At 37.5% G+C, this 20,997-nt stretch overlaps 1 protein-coding gene across 39 annotated transcripts in view; it reads left to right on the top strand.

Moving 5' to 3' along the window:
* The window catches only part of DLGAP2 (DLG associated protein 2), a 440,056-nt gene that overhangs the window by 288,345 nt on the left and 130,714 nt on the right, over positions 1-20,997 (top strand). The window lies entirely within an intron of this gene.

Below are 20,997 nucleotides of genomic sequence, written 5' to 3'. Positions count from 1 at the left end.
AATGTAGCACCTCCTTCCACTCTGCCCTTTGTAAGCACTTATGTACAGTTTTGAGCTGCCAGATCTGATTGCAATGGTTGTCTGTGTCAAGAAATCCAAGCAGTGATCCCAAAATCTAGCTGATTGACTAGGAATGAGTGATTTTCCCATGTTAGATGGAGGAATGTGTCTGACAGCTGAGCTCCAATGTGCATGGGAATGCCTAATGCCTATTGTTGCAATACATGAAATCAAACTTTTTCCAGTCTGCTGATACCTGTGGGACCACCACATTGATCACTGTCCCAAAGAGAAAGGAGGAAATGCCAGCATGTGTATCTTGGGAGCAGGATGAAATAAATGGCTGAGACTTCATAGCATGTCATACAAAATCTTACCCTAATTTTCATGATCATGCTAAAGAGAAAATATGGTGCTGTTTACTGTGACCAAAGGCACAGTAGTACCTTTCCTGATTGTTCTTACCAAACTACTCAGGTAATTACATTCTTTCTTAATCCCATCTGTGCTCTCATAGCATAACCATGAGAGATCTGACCCTCAGGGTTACGTATCTGGATGATAAACGTGCCACAAAAACAGCCAATTGAAGCAGAATCTCCCATGCTGTGGGTCTAACCAAAGTCCTTTGTCACCACATTTTCCATGTCTTTGTTTGCCTGCTCTAAAACACATTTTGGTGGTGACAGCTTGTCCAGACTGTGTCTGTAGTGTGCCCAAAGCAATCATTTGCTTTCTTTAAAACAATTTTTTTTTTCATGAGTATTGAGGAAGAGAAGAGACAAAGTTTAGGGACCCAGTTCTTACTTGAAGAATAAGTTATGTAGTTTGTATCAAAGTCTTTGGATAAGGGCAGAAAGTGCAGTGACTATCAAGGTCAAACTGAGGGAACCTTGACTTGCAGCAGATCCTTGGAAGTGGGCTGATCACTCAGGGTATGTTTGTGGAAGTACAGTTCTTGTGCTCCTTTTCTGGGCAGTAGGGTAGTTTCTTAGGTGAGATGGAGAGTGGATCTGTCCCTTTGTAGACAGAGGCAGCAATAGCTATTATTAAATGAATAAAGTTTGGGTTTCAGTTCTGTTGTTTTTTACTCACACTCAGATGTGAACTCAGGCCCTTGGAACTGCAAATGCTCTGAGGTACTAATTACTTCACTGAGTTATGCTCCAGTTCATAAACATCCTGATACCTGACATCTTGTATTAACTCAGTAGGTTAAGAATATGACTCTTAATAGGTTAAGAACAGGCACTCTGTGGAAAGCAACATTAATAGTGTTTGTCTGAATTGCTTTACACTGGTTTTGAATTAAACCCATGGATTCATATTTTGAATCACCTATGTATTAATTGGTGTCAGCTGAGTTAGGAATCTGCAGTAAGTAGTCAAAACATGCCTTCTGCCTCTGTTTTATTTTATTCTAATTCTGCTTTAACATGTCTAACTGAAGTATCCAAATTCTTCAGTACGATGCATAGACTTTGGTTTACATTGTGTGTGTTAATGATGAATACTGTTTTGTTGCAATTCACCTGAATAGGCTTCAAGTTTTGTGATATACCTCAGGACCAAAACTGTAGCTGATTATTTATTCTACCAGTTCATCATTGCAAACAATGTAATGCAAGATCTCAACTTCAAAATGTTTTTATTGGTTCGTTGGTTGTTTTTTGTTGTTTTTTTTTTTTTAATTTCTGAAAGTAATTTAGTATTCTGGGGAAAAGAATGTTGTCTCCAATACTGTTGGTAGACGAAGTGTAGAGCCGAACAGAATTAGCATTCTCAGATCTTTGCATAGCAGCGAGAGCTACGGAAGGAATTTGGCGCATGTAGTCATGTAGAAAGTGTTTACAAAAAGAGGGTCTCAAATGCTAATCGAGTGTGAACCATTCTAAACCCTGAGCGTATCTGATCAAGAAAGTTGGTTGGCGACCTGCTTATTTTCCACAGGTAACACTTTGACCACATAATGAGCATCATTTCACAGGTTAGTTAATTGCCTACTGAACTGTGCACTTTCCTATTCACAGATTTGCCAGGTCTAAAAGTTAAATGGACATCTCATTCATTATACCAGTTCTGGGGCTTTGTGGCTGAAATCAAAGTTAATCCAGAAGTGTCTGTTTAGCCATATTATTTACTGTAGCATTCAGTTGCAAGTGAAGAATGTCCTCAGCTTGTTTATCTGTTTTTTCTGCCTTTGCCCAAAGCATGTTTAAGGTTGAGCAGAATATTAATAAAGAATGGGTGTTTTAGAACAAATAACACTGAACAGAATTTAGTCCAAGAGTATCAAAAACAGAATATCAAGGTTCAATGTTATTTGATTAGAGGTGGCAGATATTTAAAGAACAAATTTGGAAAAATCATTTCAGAGATGCTTTAGGCCAGTCGTCTTCTTGGTTTTGCCCAGTGACTTGTCTGCCCATGGAACTGAAGGCTGGCTGAATGATTTTTTTTCCTAGACTTTCCACTGAACTTTGTTGCCACTAGTTTTGATATGCATCAAGTTCAAAAACAGTGAAATCTTTCAGCTTGAATACATACATACACACACACATTTATATATATAAATATAAATATGAATATGAATATAAATAAATATATATGTTTATATATATATATAATATTTATGTATATAAATATATTACATATATATGTGTGTGTATATATATATATATGTAATATATATATATATTCATGATGAATGCAATCTTGATTAAAAAGAAAATAAATGAAAGCTAGTAAGCCATACGGAGGTGGAGTATGAGGAGCTAGTAAATAAGAAAAAATAATCCACATTTGAGTTCCCTCTGATCTTTTTTTCTCAGAATCAGGGGATGGTTTCACAAACAATAAATAAGCCTTTTTTCATCTGTTACATTACATCTCCTAGAGCTCTTATTTGGCTTCATTAACAGAGCTAAAGAACAGAACTAAACACTTACACCCCTTGACTTTCTATTCTCAAGTAAAAATGGTGAGGAGAAGGCTCATATGTGCCCTGTCCCTCAGTTGCCTTCAGCCCAGAGTAGGATTTAGCAGTGCATGGTCCAGCAGGCTGCCAGATGAACCTGCTGTAGGAAAGCAGGCATTCCCTAACAGAAAGAAAACTGAATTTGTGCAGGGGAGGAAAATATAAAAGTATATTTCAAATTGATTTAAATTTTCTTGGAGATTTTTTTCTATTTCCAAGCCCCCCTCATTCTTCTAGTCCAGACAAGCTGATGATTCCCTTCTGGGTAGCTCTGGATTTGGCCCCTTAATGGTTGGTGGGCAGAGGCTTACAGGTCACAGAGCAAACCTTTCCTGAGGTTGGTGTGGCTGGGCTGTGCACAGCACAATGTCATGTTATGCTCCAGATTGCAGGCTCCTATCCAGAGATTAAAAAACAAAAACAAAACAAAAATGGTAAAAAGTGCAGGAATTTGAGAGTTGCATAGATTTCATTTCATTACTTAAAGATTGACTTCTGTGTCCTTAGTTTCCCTCTTCAATATATATAAAAAGGCATGTGAAAAGCACACTAACTATTCTTAAAGACGAGGTAGTTTCAGAATTAGTAGGAGTTATGTACACAGCCTTGAAAATGGGGAGTTTCACAGAGGCATACGTCACAGGTACTTTGCCACATGCACTTATTTTACTCTGTAGGTTTACTTGAACTCATTTATTTGATTCTTCACCTTTTTTTTTTTTTTTTTACAAGAACTGTACGAGTAACCATAGGTGTAGATGTACAGGTAACTACATACATTTCATTAGTTAGCCATTTCCATAACGTTCTTCTTTATGAGATCTATACAGTTCTTTATTATGTTTAATATCAAGTTATGGGTTTGATTTTTAGTTGTGTTTTTAATTTATTATTTTTTTTTTAAATATTAACAATTGCTTGAAGTGCTCTGAGGTGCTTTGTGTTAAGGGTAAAAGATGAATCAGAGTAATTATCTACCTTATTCACTACCACCAAACAGAATTAGAAGGAAATAAAATGAAGGAAAAAAGGAAGAAAAAATAAATGTGGACTCTGGCTACTAGTTATTGCAGAGTTACATGATGCATCTCTGATTTACAAATACATGAATTCATGACTTGATTCTTTTTTAATTAAACATTTCTTTTTAGATTAAAAAAAAATAAATTAACTGAAACATAATTACTTGAGAGCTGCAAGGGGAACAGAAATTATGATATTGGGCTTGTCACATTGTCCTGAAGAGTCCATTAAGGCAGCGATTTTTCTAATCTGTCATTCAAGTATTCTTGCTGTGTGTTTAGCCTGTGATGCTGCTGGAAATTGTTGTGAACCTATTGTGCCGCAGAACATTTTAAATAGCTCCAGAACTCCATAATGTTAAGAGAAACAGGTCAAATGAAGGCTGAAATGTTCAAGTCACCAAAAAGAAATATATTTGGCGTTTAAAACTAATTCTATCGTCTACGAGAAATCGCATGAAGAAAGTTATTAAATTGGAATTATAGCCATAGGCAAATCCTTAAGGAGGATAATTTAGATTTTGAATTGAAAAGAGGACAACCATGTTGGCTCAAGGCATAAATTTGACATTAATCTGCCAAAATGTGGAGTTTTTATAGATTTTGACAGATCTATGAAGTACTGTGCCTTGCTATTGAGCTTTCCATTGTAGTTACTATTAAAAGATGTCTTGTTCCAATTCTGCACTAGGCTCTGCATTCCTGAGAAAAGCAGTTGGCTTTTTTCTCTATCATGCCCAGGAAGTAAAAAGAATTGTCTTAAGGCTGAGACAATCACAAGTTAAGGCTCGACTTCATGTGAACCTCGCTTAAAGCTTTCTCCTTTAATTTTCCTATTTTCATTAGGTGGAGAAAACGTAGCCTTTTTTTTCACAGCTAAAATGAAAGTAGTTTAGCTTGTAGTTTCTAAACAGCTTGGAAAGTTTCAGGTGGTAGCTGCTGAAAATAGTCAAGTATGAAAAACTGCAATGACGATGGTTCTAATTAACTTCAATTGCAAACTTCCCAGTCCTCCTCCCTAGTTCCATGTTCAGGCCATCCTGAAGCAGCTGAAGGTTATATCCTTTACAAGCTAAGCAGTTTGTGTCAGTATATTTTTTCTATGATGTGCATCTGTTTTCTTAGGATACCATATGAATCATGGCCATTACGGTCCTCAGTTACCAATTAGTTCTGAAGCAGAAGCATCTTTATGAATCTTAGTTGTTAGTGTACTCAAAAAGGTAGATTTTAAAATGATAGTTCTACATTGTAGTTCTAAAATGATTGTATAAATTGCAGTGGCTTTACCCAGTTAAATATTAACTCTGTATATATTTTTTAAATTGTTAATTACATTTTTGACATTTATTTAAGACCGTGAGTTTTTAATTTCTTTTGTAATTAAAACTCAGCTGTGAACTACCAAAGCTTTGCCAAGGAAAATAAACAGTGATTCACAGCATACCAACAAAATTGGAATACATTTAATGTATTGCATAGATTCCCAATCAGGTATTTCACTTCCGTTGCAAGATTTTTAGCAAGAATAAGCCATAATAGTATATAAACATCTTCTGAAAGGACTAAATGGTGCTCAAATGTCATCTACTGTCACAGATAAACACAATGTTGAATTTAAATTTTACTTTTGACATTTTTTCTGTTTCAGTTATTATTTTTCCATATATTTCTCAAACTAACGTGGTCACGATTCTTAAAACCAGAAATGTTAAATGTGATAGTGTGAGTCTTATCTATCAAGATCCAGGACTTATATGTGCCTGATTTAAATGCAAGACTAAGTGCTGACAGTTAATATGGAGATGGTGTTTTTACAGTCCTGGTCGTTACCACTTGATCAATTTTTTCAGAAGTGGGATATTTACTGTTTTTTTTCTAGTTTGACAGGCACAGTCAACCTGCCTGGCAGCTTAAGAACATGAAATTGCTGGCATGAAATCTGTGACAGGAGATTGCAGAACCTGTGTGTAGGACATTAAATGCTGATGCACTATTCAAGTAGCATAACCTGGTGCTTACTTATTTTATATGTTCAGCTGCAGGATAAGAATACTATTGTAATAATTACTGTGGTAAGTGTAGTGCTTTTTAATTCCTTGATATCAATCAAACACGGCATCATCAGAGTGCTGGATCATACACTCTTGGTATTAAAGAATTAATAAGCAGGTTCTGTACATTTGTTTGATGGCTGTGGAAGTAAGTAGAGAATTATTCCTCTGTGTCATAACACCTTTGGAACTGTGGTAAGTGTAGTGCATTTTATTTATTTTGTATCAGTCAAACTCGGCAAAACAAACAATATGAATGAAAAACAGACAAACAGGAAAAAAAGCACCTGGCTGCCATGGCTACTTTGTAAATTTTTTTTTAAGGTGAAGCTCCTGTGTAGTGTTCATTGCATCTCCCACACAGGAAAGACATTGAGGCCCTGGAACATGTCCAGATAAGGGCAGCAAAACTGGTGAGGGGTCTGGAGCACAAGTCTTATGAGGAGCAGCTCAGGGAGCTGGGATTGTTTAGCCTGGAGAAGAGGAGGCTCAGGGGAGACCTCATTGCACCCTACAACTTCCTGAAGGGAGGTTGTGATGAGGAGGGGCTTGGCCTCTTCTTCCAGGCAACAAACAGGTCCCGAGGAAATGGCCACAAGTTGTACCAGAAGAGGTTTGGATTAGATATAAGGAAAAACTATTTATCACAGAGAGTGGTCAGGCACTGGAATGGCTGCCCAGGGAGGTGGTGGATTTGCCATCCCTGTCAGTTTTCAAGGGGCATCTGAGGAGCTACAAGATCTGATTTAGTGGCTTGTGGTAGCAATGTTAATGGGTGGACAGTTGGACTCGATGGTCTTGTAGGTCCTTTCCAACCTTGTGATACTATGAGTCTATAAAAATGAGAAAATAACATAAATCACATAAATGATCTGCATCCTCGTATCATGCATAATTAATTCTCACTTGTGAAGTTAACTTAGTGCGTTTATCTTCCATATATTTGTTGAAGAAGAAAGATATTTGAAGAGGTAAGTGCCTTAGGGCCCCTGTATGTGGCTCAGAACTGTAGAACTTCATTATAAAGTCTATCAAATGCAGTGGCCAGTATAACTTGCTTTTGAAAGCATCAGTTACATGTGGACAGGTGGTGATCCACTTGCTGACATCAATTAGATCTCTATTCCAGAAGGAATTCTTTCAGCTTTGGTGAGAAAATAATGTGAGACATTATTATTTGCAGTATAAGGATTGCAGGCTGGCAATGCTGACCTTCCAGTAGATACAAATTGATGGTGCCTAATTTTTCCATTTAAACTGAAGTTATTCAAGTGTGAAATTTCAGGACACCTTCAATGAAAACATAAGTTCTGGTGTCTCTTTTAAGTTATTTAATTGAAAACTGTAGAGTTAGATGTTTTAAAAAACACTTTGAAAAAAACACTTTATTCAGATTATTAGTGAGATTCAGAGAACCACCGGGGAAGCAAAAGACTTGCGGCTATGGGAGTGTGTCAGCAGCATATTAAATTAGTAACTGTGTGTAGGCTCAATGCAAGGCTTAACAGGTGCCCCAGATATGTTGTGCTGACTCCATGCATTGAAGTGAGTCTTTTTCTGGTACATAAGAGGAGGAAGGAGAGAAAGAGGGAATCTGCCACTGAAAAAGCTTCAGCTCATTCTAGAAAGAAGCAGACTAACCAAGAGGAAGGCCAGTGTCTGATGCCTTTCACTGGATATCCTGTACCATAAAGAGAACTTAATAGTTAATACATGGTGGTTTGAGGGTGGTAGAAAATGCTGTGAAATTCAGGTGAGAATAGAAGAAAGCATTTTATTAGAGTGCATGTGAAATGAAAGCTATACCTTCCACAACAGGTTTCCAATGTTTTGTCTGTATACCATGTCAGAGTCTTAGAAGAATTACTTTTGTATTTTGTAAACAGCTATGACAATGAAGTCCTTAGAATGGGAAGCAGCTATGTTAGCTAAAATATGTTGCCTGTTGCTATGGGAACAGTAGCTCACAATTTTTTATATAACCACTTCAGCTACAGTTTTTGTGACATCTTATTCTAGCAGAGAAACGTCTATATTACATCCCACATCAGTTTTTGTTGTTGTTGTTGTTTTATAAACAGTATTGGGCAGTAATCCCCAGAATCAAATCCTGAAATAATATGCCACCATAGAAATGTATTTAATAATCATTAACTGATCAACTTTTCAATTACAACATAATTAGGAAGATACCAACCTTGAAACTGGTTTGTCTTTCTGTTACTGATAGTTTAAGCACATGGAGCTGCTGAAAAACAGTTTATTCTGAATGTTGTAATTAATACCCTTTCCATCGTTTTTGTTACAAATAAAGATGTACTAAGCAATAATCAATATTAAAATAGGCTTCAGATGTGTAGCTCATTCCCTTCTGAGTTTTAACCAAAATGTAATTTCATATTACTTTGCAGAACATTCTCACTGGATCCAGCCAAACACTATTTTTCCCTGCAGAGAATTACCTACATTCTTGTAACACACTTTCCACACTATGCAAGATACATGGTTGCTGTTCATTTCTTATTCAATAAAAAAGTGTTATATTTGTCTTGATATCAGAAAATGGAATTTGGAGCTCATATTTTCCCCATGACATTATTTTATTAAATTATGTAGTTGCTAAATAAACAGAGGATTATGTATCTGCAAGAGACATGAAACAAGCCAAGCAAAACATATTTTGCCTGTATTTGTTAAGCACTGTGATCCAAGAAAAATAGATCATTATTATGAGAAGAAGGCAAATTTTTTATGAATATGGAGATGCATTCATTACCTCATTTAAGATAAAAATCCAGGAAGCATTTTCTGCTTAAAAAGTATGCTATATTTCTGTCATCTTATTATGTGGGATAACCCCATTAAATAAAGCTTTTATCTTTTTTAAACTATTCATCTTCCACTTGCCTTGATAATTTTTCTTGTTGCTTCAGTTGTGTTGCCTTCAAGTCAAAGAAGCTCCAAAAACAAATGCATTTCTTGAGCAAGTGAGTGGATAGCACTGACTCAGGAGCTGTGCAGTGTACCATCAAGCATTTTGCAGGTCGTTGCTAGGATCTTCCTTAATAAATCAATAGGAAGAATTAGTAATAAAAACTGTTCTTCTCACCTATCCTGGACCAAATCTTCCTTTTCTCCATGTAAGTCATCCAACTTCTCCTAGTGTAGGACTAGGTCATCCCTTCTGTCCACATTTGATCTGAATTCCACATATACTTGTTGAGGGGCCATGCAATTCAGTACCTGTGAGGCCTCTGCAGTGGGCCACAGTCCCGGTGCCACATGGTCATCCACACAGTTACATTACAGATGTCTCGGCATATTTCAGTAATAAAAGTACAGCAGGCATTTTCCCCAAAAAGCAGTTTTATTGCAGGCATGTTAAGTGTGGAAGATGAAGACAAAGGTGAGGTGATTTCAACAGCACAACACAAGCAAGATCAGTGTTGTGTCAGCCTTTCTCATGGCCAGCATGATATCCCTGGCCCATTTCATTTACAAACGTGAATAGAGCCTGTACTGATATTTTAGGGGGAAGTTCTTTACTAGAAGAGTGGTGAAGTCCTGGAACAGGCTGCCCAGGGAGGTTGTGGATGCCCCGTCCTTGGAGGTGTTCAAGACCAGGTTGGGTGGGGCCCTGGGCAACCTGATCTAGTAAATGTGGAAGTTTGGTGGCCCTGCCAGGCAGGGGGGTTGGAGCTTCATGATCCTTGAGGACCCTTCCAACCCAGGTCATTCTGTGATTCTGTGATTCCTGAGCAACAATATATACTTGGATTGTCATATTCTCTCATTCTGACAAATGCAGTCATTTCTTATGTGGCCACCAGATAGCTGGGATTTCCTTCTTTGGGACTGCACAAAACTGAGGGGTAATTCTTCTTCCAATATATGATATTGATTTGCATCAAGCTATGACACTTGACAGCAACTCAGAAACTTTCAGCTATTTCTCTCCCACACGCACTGGGATGATATACCTATTCATCCTTCTGTGAAGCTTTCTGGAGAAGGAAAATGTTCTAGCTCAAAATTGGATTGAGGATAGCTCAGAATAACCTGATGTTTTTTTTTAACATTAGAGTTTTAAAGCTTTTCCTGTACTGTCTTGTAAACAACTTTTCTTGCATATTCCATCTGATTTTTCTCAATTATCTGATGGTATCATTCAAGATGAGGAATAACTTTAATTCTTTTAAATGAAACTGGGTTATTGTTCCATTTAAGAAACTGGCAGAAGTCCTGGGTCAGGATCTGTACTTCTGCCAAGGTGAATCATGATTGTGTTTGCTGATTGTCACAGCTTTTTAATGATAGTATTGAACTTTGTGATTTGAATAGGTGCTATTTTATTCGCTCCTTATAAACTCGGAAAAGTTACAGAACGCATGTTCTTATTTTACTGTTTAAGATCATAGCTTATCTATGCTTTCTTGACCTCTTATTCTGTATTTTAGTCTTTAAAATATTGCACAGTGTTTGCACAACCTTTTGCAAACCTTTCCAATAGTATGCGATAGGAAGTAGCTCTGCAAAAAAAAAAGTTATGGAGATGATAAAGTGTATATTTTAATCTTGTTTATGTCTTTAAAGGCTTTTTTTTATTATTATTTATTTATTGAGAAGAAAGTACATTTTATAAAAAGGAACTTTCTCAAATGTATAACAAAATCTTACTTTATTTCCATAATATAGCAAATCATTTTTTCTTGAAAGAGAGATGTGGTAAAAGCTTGTAGGTATTTTTATAGCTTTGTGGCTGATGTTAAATCTATTTTTTCATCATTTCTGGATATGTAGAGTGCTAGATAAGGTTTTGTGTATGCTTGGACAAGATATAAATTTAAGCTATTGCCATCTGAAACTGTTCTCATGGTAACACATATATTCAAAACCTTACTTTCAAATATGAAAAATAGAAGTTCTACGAATCTACAAAGTCTTCTGACTAGCCTTCATACAACTTCCTTCCAGATTGCTAAGGCAACTGTTACTATTCTCAAGCCCTGATATAAAGTTTGCAAGTTTGTGAATTTTTTTCGCCATACCTTGGCATGGAAATGAGTCTGAGCATAGCTGGGGCAATCCACAGGATCTACCTTGAAGCAAGTAGTTCAGCTCTGCTGATTTCCTTACATTAGACAGTGGAGAATTATGGCCTGCAGCAGTGCTATGATTGCCAGAACCTCTCACTTCTGAGTTTGCAGATCTGAGTGTGAGCCCCACAACAACCTACCCAAGTGTAGGTATGAGGGCGGGCAGTGGCCTTCCCTCTTTTCACATGCTACCCTCCAAGCTTTGAGTCATGTGGAAATGTGGGATGCTTGGTTTGCTCTGAGCACCTACCATCCTTGATGACCTGTGGGTGAGTACCATCCCAGAGGAGCTTGGGGTGAGGAATGTTCATCTTCTTAGCTTTGGGCAGAATGTATTAGGCTAACTCAGTTGGGCTAAAACCTGTAAGGTTAAGGTGCAGGAAGTACAAAGGACAGCTCACGGCCAGGGCAATGGTTTCTTCTTGCCGCTGTGCCATGACCAGTGTGGAAATTTGCATTGTAAGTTGCCAAATCTGTGGCTCAATGAAGAACTCAGTTTGGAAGAGTAGGTAGCAGAGAATGCTTCTGGTTCCAAGTAGTGGTGACAAGTATATCTGCTGCAAGCATCTCATGTCAGCCTAGTTGCTCAAAGGTTGTTCTGTATTGCACAAGCAGTATAAAATGTACTGGAAATCTGTTTTTGCCTTCATTTCGAGGGAAATAATAATAATAATAATAATAAAACTTTTGGGATTTAATGAAGTGTGCCTTTTTTCATGTCAAATAATTATTTATTGGGACCTTGACATGATTGTGTGTTAAGTATCTGGTTCTATGTTTGAATTTTAAAGGTGACATTCATTTCACCTAAGTATTTATGCTGGAGGTGCCCATGTTAAAGGTAGTTACCCCAGCCTTACTTTACATTGAATGGAGAAAAGCACTTTCAGGATATGATTCACCTGACCTATTTAAGATTTCTGTTTTAGGTTTAGATGAATAGCAAACTAAAATTACTTTATCACCATATTGACTATATATGGACTCAAAACTCTACAGAAATTCATTTAGGCAGTTGGGTCTTGTTCCTGTTGACTCAAATACATGTGCAAGAAAAGTTCAGGAAGTAAGGCTTCTAAAAACTTTAAATCGTGTTGGCGTTTTGGTATAACTCATGTCAAGGAATATGCATCTACCATGGGGGGTTTTTTGGATGATTTTTCCACTGATCACTCATTGTGAGAATTGTTAATGTATTAGGTGTATAGGCAAGTCTAAATTAATTAGAATAATTGCTTAACACATGAAACTTCATTACATGAATTCCTATTTGAAAGAATAGAAATACTGAAGTCTTAATTTCCTATGAATTTGTGTTCTCTGTCTGAATTTCCATCTCTTCCTTCGCTTTATTTCCCCATATAGCATCCCATACGGAAGCAATGTTAAAGCTAACTCAGAGCTGACTGAGCATTATCTAATAGCCATATGCCAGCTGGACACCAGGCTTCAGTCAGCTCTGGTATCATGGTTTACTTCCACCTCAGTGGTGACACTAACTTGCACTTTTCTCCTTTGCTCATTTTATGACATTCACAAATCATCTGTGAATTCTGTTTCTCTTCTCGCTGAGTCTCTGAATTCCTTGAGTTAGTGGAAGACTGCAGGCTACCAGACAAATGGACCACCTGTCTGCACAAGCTAGATCCTCTTATTATTCAATGCTAGAAGTGCAAATAAGACATATAAATAATACTACAAGAATAGGGCAGTTGAAGGCTACAAATATCAAGAATGCTATGGAATATGAAGTACAAATACCCCTAAACTACTATTTACTTGAGTCATGACTCTTTATAACACAGCACCATAGGTGTACATCTATGCTGTTTACAGACTGGGACCAGTCAGCAGTCTTTTGTTCAGTGATCACTCCACCTGGCCTTACTCTGCTATGTTGTGCTTTTTTTGATCTTTGTGCCTAGCAAATTTTAGCTGGCCAGATGCGCGGTCTTTTCCCACATGACACATTTGGCAGATCCATAGATGGATTAGTAGGCTTGACAGTATGGAAATGAAGTACTTTAGGTCTACTTAAAGTGACTGAGACTGGCTCTTGCACCATGTTTCATATTTCTTCTGTATGTCTGTAATTTTAGTTATGCATGAATTCAAATCCTTTCTGCTCAGGCTCAGAGTTGATCACTCATGAACAAATTGCAGGCCGTGTAGCTGTAATTACTGCACTACAGTATGGAGTTAATAAAGCTCTGCTGAAAACTGAGCTATAGCTTAGTGCTGTGCTAATGACGGCTTGTATGGCTCTTCCACAGAAGTTGGCTTACATGAAATCATCAGAGCCTGTCTTTTTGCAGAAAGCTTTTAGAGACCCACGGTACTGGTAATCTCATGTTGTATTTTACCTGCAGCTTGTGTGAAGGAAGAGCTGAGTGAGACATTAGTCTAACTAATAAGCCTTGCAGAAGCACAGGGTTCAGATAACACTGTTAAAGCTGATGATAATTGTGAACAGCACCTCTCAAATATGATCTTTAGGACTGACTAGAGTGCCACTTAAAATGCACTTTTAAAAAGAGGGTTCTGTATCCAGCTGCCTGAGAGAAGTCTCACAAACACTTCTATAGCTCTAATCATGATGCTGTGCTTTTCATGCCTCTTTTTTTTTCTGCTGATTCTGGCTTAAAAGGTCAGATAGTTCATGTATCATTCATTACTTTGACCTAGCAGCATCAAGCATCTGTAGCAGTTAACTCTGCAGCTATTATTCTCTAACCCCTTGGAGTGAAGGCTAGAAGCCTCGAAGTCCTGAGCTTTGAATTCTTTCGTGTTTCAACAAAAGGATTTTGCTATTGAAAATGACACAAACCATACCTCAAGTATATCAATAAGGCTGTAATGTGGGGTGGGAGTAGCAGAACAGGAACTGACTGCCAGCAGTAATTCTCACATAACTGTAATACATGGTGAATATTAGAAACACAAATATGGGATTTGGGGTGGTTCTTCTGTTTGTTTGCTTTTTATTTATTTATGGAATAATATCTGTGCCTAAGACTTTGTGAAGTATTTCGAATCTGTAAGGTATCAGGCTGAATAAGAACTCACATTAGACATTTTACTTCTATTTGTCTCCATAGAAACTGAATGTTCAAATGTGTTAAGTTATTTTTGTCTGGAGTTCTAACGTGCCTCAGAATTTGGACATGTGCTCAGAGGGAAAAGCTGTGAGATCTCAATTAAATTGTATTGCTTTACATATCATCAGCAGGTGAAGGAGATGTTTTTGAATGACTAGTGTCACAAAAATAAATTCTGGAAACAGAAAAAATCAGAACTCTGTATTGCAAATAAATAACATTTCATTAATTTGCAAAATCCGTGCAGTAAATTACATTCTGCTTAAAATATCTGGAGCCAGCAATCTTTTGCTGTTGCCCCCTTTGAAATCCAATTGGAATAGGTAAGACTGCTGAAGGGTGGTTAGCAATGTGAAAAAGTGTCTGGGTGAAATTTAATCTCTGTTGGAACTTTGTTTCTCAGTAGAGACATAGTAATTCTTCAAAAGAGCGGGGAAACTGCACTGCAGCTGAATTAAATCTCAATTTATCTGGCTTCTTAACAGAGTTTTATAGAAACTGGTTTTATAGAACTGGTCCAAAGCCTACAGTTCAGTGTAGGAAGAGCTTCACGGAGAATGACTTCTTTCAATCCCATTACTTAACAGAAAAAGTGGTAGTTATTTTCACTGATTTTATTTCAAACATATTGATGTCTGAAATAAAATTGATGGGTGGTGGGAAAGTTGAATTTTGTTAGGGCTGAACTGGTAGATATCAGTATTAAAGGTTCAGCTCAAATGTAAAAAATAAATATAGTATGAAGTCACATTTGCAGTCATATATAATATTAGACATTCATTTGCTGCTTTGTGTTACAATACAAAAAGACCAAAGGAGACAAAGTAAAGAGAAACCATAGGAAGTGCAGGAAAGATGTTACCTAGAACATAGTGTCAGACAGGAGGAATACCATGCAGAGCCAGAAAATTGTCAACACACAGCAGAGAACAAGCTTGATATTCATACAGATGCTGTGACAAGAACACAAGTACATATTATATCTCCATAGCAAAGAACTTTGCTGCCTCCAAGCTACCACACAGCAGCGTATCTAATTTGTCTTCAAAACTTCATGTTAACTACAGGACAGCCACAAATTTAGTCTGCAAGTCCATGGGATGCTAAAAAGCAATTCTAAGAAAAACGAGGTAAGTAGAGTTGAAAATATTTCAGGTAGCAGAGGAAGCAAGTACAGCAAGTACATTAAGTTTGTCTTCTGGGTAACTAGCTGTGCACTCAAATATGTGCATGTATGATGATTTCAAATCTTGTTATTTTTTGTAGACTAAATCCAATCCCTCGAGCTTTTTTTTTTTTTTTTAATACAATATCATTTTTTAAATTTGTCTTAATAAATGAACATAAGGTAATCTATGTACTAAACATACTGGGCAAAGAGCATATGCTACGAATGGTGTGCCATCTCTATGTAGTGGGTAGTCACTAGATCATACAAAACAGGCACTAGCAAATCCCTTGTTAGCTAGAAAATATCTGTACTTATGCTGCGCTTTCATTGTGATAGTGTAAAATTATTTCTTGCTTTAAGAATTACAAATACAGCAAATGATAAATGCCTTGTTTTAAAAGCATTGTTTAAAAGTGAATATTGAGGTGGACATCAAGCTACCCAAGAATACTCAAGCACAACTCTATTCTATCATAAATGACGGAAAAAGAATGATGCAGTACACAGCAGATGACCTTTGTAATCTTCAGTATTATCATGTTATATTTCATATTTCATATGACTAGGCGGCTAAAATGAAGAATCATAAAATTGCCAGAGATCTGCCTAAATCATCCAGTCAGACTCCCACTCACAGCAGGGACAACCTTCATTGGTTGCTCAGGGTCTTGCCAAGGCAAATTTGGAATCTCTCCAAGGTTGGAGACTTCTCTAGCCTTTCTGGAAAACCTGCTGCCGTGTCTGACGTCACTCAAAGGTGAAGTGTTGAATCATATCCATCTGATTGTACACCAGGAACTCCAATTCCTTTTTTGCAAAGACTTGTAACCAGCTGAACATTAACTTCAGTTGTGGCAGGAGATTATTACAAGGAGCAGGACTTGGCACTGGTCTTGAATGTCATGAGTTTTGTATCATAGTACTTTCATAGCCTGCGAGGGTGCTTCCAATCAGATGTGATATTCTCCAGCATATTGACCTTTCTCCTTAAACTGATACTATTGCTCATAGTGGACCACCAGCAGTAGAGAAGAGAAAGCTCCGAGGAGACCTTTTTTGTGGCTTATCAGTACTTGAAGGGGACAAGTAGTGACAGGACAATGGGAAATGGCTTTAAACTGGAAAATGGTAGATTTAGACTAGATATTAGGAAGAAATTCTTTACTGTGAGGTTGGTGAGACTCTGGAACAGGTTGTCCAGTGAGGTCATGAAAGCCCCCTGCCTGCAAGCATTCAAGGCCAGGCTGGATGGGGTTTTGAGCAAATTGTTCTAGAGAGAGGTGTCCATCCATGCCTATAGCAGGGGGTTCGAGCTGGATGATCTTAAAAGTCCCTTACAACCCAAACTATTCTATGATTCTATGACCCTGTTCCCTTATCCAGGCATTGGTGAAGATGATGAAAAGCACCCATCCTTGTTTTAACCCTTGGAGTTGCCACTAGTGGTCAGTTATCAGGGATTTTTTATTAGTCATCACAGCACTGCAGACTCCTGCTGGCTTTCCGTCCACCACAAAGACAGGTAGCCCATCTATCTGTAGCCATGGTTTGGGGTATTTTTATAGGGTTACTGACACTCATAATACATGCAATATTCATAAATATTAATACATTGCATTTGTGTTGTTCTCACTGAAAACATGACTAATATTCAGTCAGTATATTAAGATGTTTCTAGATATGCAGCTGTTTCCACTTCAGCTCGAAGTGTCTTTGGAATTGGATATTTCGGATGCAGATATTATCTTATTCTGTGCTTGAGTACTGTTCCAGATGGACTGATAAAAGACTATTTCTAAAGGCAGTTTTATGTGGCTAAATCTCTACAGATCTGATCCCAAGAATGCTGAAATCACTGAAATAAATAAATAAATAAATAAATAAAAAATAAAAATAAAAATAAAAAATCCAAGTTTGTGGGTTTAAATGAGATCCACTGAATTCCCAAGTTCAACAAATGCATTTAAATTATGGAAGAACTAGCAAGAAGAGCAGCAAAGAATAGTAAAATGAAGCATCTTGAGTATGAATAATTGTAGAATAAAACTTAATCTATAAGATTCTGTTAAATTTACTAGATTTCACTACAGTTGTTCTCCTCACGTACAGAATTTGATGGGAGTGGACAAAGTAATGCTTTGGCCAGGATTCCATCAAGATGTTCAAAAGAATTTTGGAAACATTTGAGATCTTTTAAAATATACATTATTTAAAGTATAAAGTTAGATTTGGTCCTTGTCTTGTAATGTCTACACATTTCTTAGTACAGAATAAATGGTGTATTAGCATTGAGATATTACAGGGAAAGGTACCAAAGAAATATAAATACATGCACAGAAAGATAAGCTGTAGTGCTTTGAGGAATGTTCAAGAGCAACAGTTTTGTCCTGTGGTTACACCAGAAAGCAAACTGAACAACAACGATCTGTTTCACGTTATTTGTCTACCTTCAGTATTTTGTACAAGTTACTTGTTTATATACTTTGATATTCTTATCTTAAAATATCAAATACACTCCCAGAAAGACCAAGCCGACAACCCACTTCCTACTTTGTTTCTAGTGTTTCAGTATAATCTGGATTTTTCAAATATTAGAGTTGTTCTTTCTTCACTGTTGAAATTGTTCCTACTAAGAAACACTGCTTCCACTGAAGGATGACGGAAGGTGCTGCTTTCCAGGAGAAGTTCTGAATGTAGGTCAGTGTGACTACACTGAATGGAGGGAATTTATGGCAACGTGTGTGCACTTCTTGGCGCACAGTCAGCACTGTCACCAACTGGTGCTGAGGGTACTGTGTGGTAATGGGAATTCCTAGGATGTTCCTTTTCACTGCTGGTCAGGAAAGGCAAGCTCAGTAATGGTGGTAGAGGAATACATCCAGGACTGCTACGTGGCACACACTGCCAGTTTTACTGTGAGAGAGTCCTCACAACTATGCCAGATGTGCTATAGGAGATTTATCGCTGTTACGGTTCTGATTTTAGAGAGGAGTAGCCTTTGTGTTGTTGCTGGTAATGTTTGCTTAGATTGCAGTAGTTCCACATGGCCCTGATAGAGAATTCCTCCCGTTCAGTGAGAAAAAAAGTAAGGGAGGAAAAGCAATTGTGCTTGCAATCTAATAACATTTGTCTACTGATCTGCACCAAGTTTAGAATGTTCTGTGTCATCAACATGAAATACATCTACCAACTTTTCAGCTGTACAGAAGATGCACTGACGGATTACACTGTGCATGGGTTTTTTAGGGTATTGATCAGATTTTTGTGTTTAAGTAATACCTCTGTAACTATGTCATCCTGAGGAGAGATTAAAGCTCTTATTATTACTGAGATAGTGGGAAGGGTATCCTCACACAGCTTTTGAAGCTGTTATTCATGAGCAATCAGCTACATCAAACACTGCAATAGGGAAAGAAGTGAGACATGTTGGTATTTTGTAGTTTTTAATATGCTTTATACATGTATTATTGATAATAAAATAGGAAAAAGTGGAGATATTTGTTCTGAGCAAGTGAACTTCTTTGCTTTTGACTGTCACAATTGCTTTAATCTTTTTAGATTTCTTATTTTCTTGAAGTCTTAAACGTAAACTGCAGATGTTATTAAAAAACTGGCAGGTCATACAAGCCCTGATTCTGGTTTATAAATATCTCTTATAAACTGAAAAGCTGCTATTCCACAGCATTACACAGGGACTCATACAAAAAGGGAAGGAAGTAAAAGAGGTCTGATAGAAGCAAGTCCTTTAATTGGAATCTGAGCAGATTCTCATTCTTCTTCATTTAATATCTTTCTGTTTCAAGTTGGAACAAATCCAAAGTTTGTCCTGACTTTTTTCTGGCCTCAAAGTGCACTTCAGATTTCATCTTGCTCTCCAGATGTTCTAGAGTTCCCCCACTGTTAGTACTTTAGCTTAGGAGGTCTTTGAGAAGGAAGCAGGAGTGAAATCTTTTTGTGTGTGTTTTCTTAAAGTGAGTGTGTGAGGTTTCCATTTATTTCAGTAAAACAGCTTGTTGTTTGTCCTCCTGCTTTATGCAACATATACTGCACGGCCCTGATCCTAAATAATAAAACTAATTGTCTAGAACCTGCTTTTTGATTTCTGCTGAATTCAAAAGATAGATTTTTCACTTCTCTAGTGTCTTTAAATAGTCTTTAAAAAGACATTATTCCTGCAGCGTGAGAAAGAATAAGACTATTGAATAGAAATATGAGGAGAAAAATACATGGGTGGAATCTAAACAGTGGTCTTAATTTAGTAGAACTCAGTGGAGCCACAGTTCTTCTTTCTAATGTTTCACTTCAACTGTTTTTATATTTGCTTGAAATAATTCCTAAGAAATCACATGTGAAATATAAAAGAAACTCAGGATGAACCCAGATATTAAGGCATGCTGATGTCTCCACCTCATAACTAGTTACCTTAAGCATTTAGCACTGCTTTGAGCTGACTGCCAGTTGTTAATCAATGATGTCAATACAGTACTTGCTCCTGTCTTGTCATTTCCCCACCAATTTCTGATGTGACAGCTTATCAAATGCCTGGGTGAAATACAGACAGATTGCTTTCATCACCTTTCTATCATCAATTTCCTTGGTCACCCTGTCACGGAACTCACTTGGATTTGTTTGGCAAATAAATAGAAGTTGGAGTTTGGGAAATTTTTTTCTGTCTGTCATCCTTAAAGAAGTAAACTATCTTTTCCCTAATGACTGATATGAGCGTTCTGCCTGGGGGATAGGTTGAAGTGAAATGCATTTCTCAGGCTTGTTCCTTTCCTGAATTCAGTGTCTAATGTATTTAACCCTTTTCAAGTCACTAGTCTGCACAGCCTTCATCAAGACAGCTCACCTCCAAGGGGCTGGGTTGATATCACTGTTATACTGAGGGAAAGAAAAATGATGTGTTTTTTTCGTTTGTTTGTTTGTTTTTTTTTAAATCTGCTCAAGTCTACTGATGTTCTTTAAAGCTGACATATCACCTGCTGTAGCAACTTGTCCAGCAAGAGCCTAGAGACCTCCTGTTTGCAATTTCAACCAGTTAACTGTGTTTTGCAGCTGGCTGCACACTGCTGGGCTTTGTAAGCGTAGCCCAGAGAAATCAAATGTTAGGCTCTATTTCTGAAAGGTTAAAGCAAATAATGGAAACTGAAGGTAGGGCTGTTTCATGGAGTGATGATTTTTATTGTTGATATCCTCTGTGTCACTAAGTGTAGGGACAGATTCCCAAATAGCAGGCCCCAGTGGGAGGCTGGCCAGCTCAGCATCATAGGTTGTGGGTGTCACTTTCCCTTCCTCTGCACTTGCCAGCAGTGGGTCAGAGGGGTGGGAGGGGTGCAGGATGCTGCCAGCCTCTCCTTTCATATGCATTAACCACTTTTCTCTCCATTCACTGTCTCCAGTATCATTACAACTGAAAGCTTTGAGGGACTTTTCTCTGATAAATATTTGCTTCAGTACTGCAACACTGCGATGGAAATTTCTGGAAAGTTCAGCGCTAACTTTGTGCAGAATAGGGCAGAAATCTCTAGCGCTGAAATATTGGCCTGCTCTCTCATGCAAGGACAACAGGCCGTCTG

This window comes from Coturnix japonica, chromosome 3 (assembly GCF_054131305.1).
Source record: "Coturnix japonica strain WE chromosome 3, WE-NBRP24, whole genome shotgun sequence".
NCBI lineage: Eukaryota > Metazoa > Chordata > Aves > Galliformes > Phasianidae > Coturnix > Coturnix japonica.
This window is presented reverse-complemented; position numbering and strand designations above follow the sequence as displayed.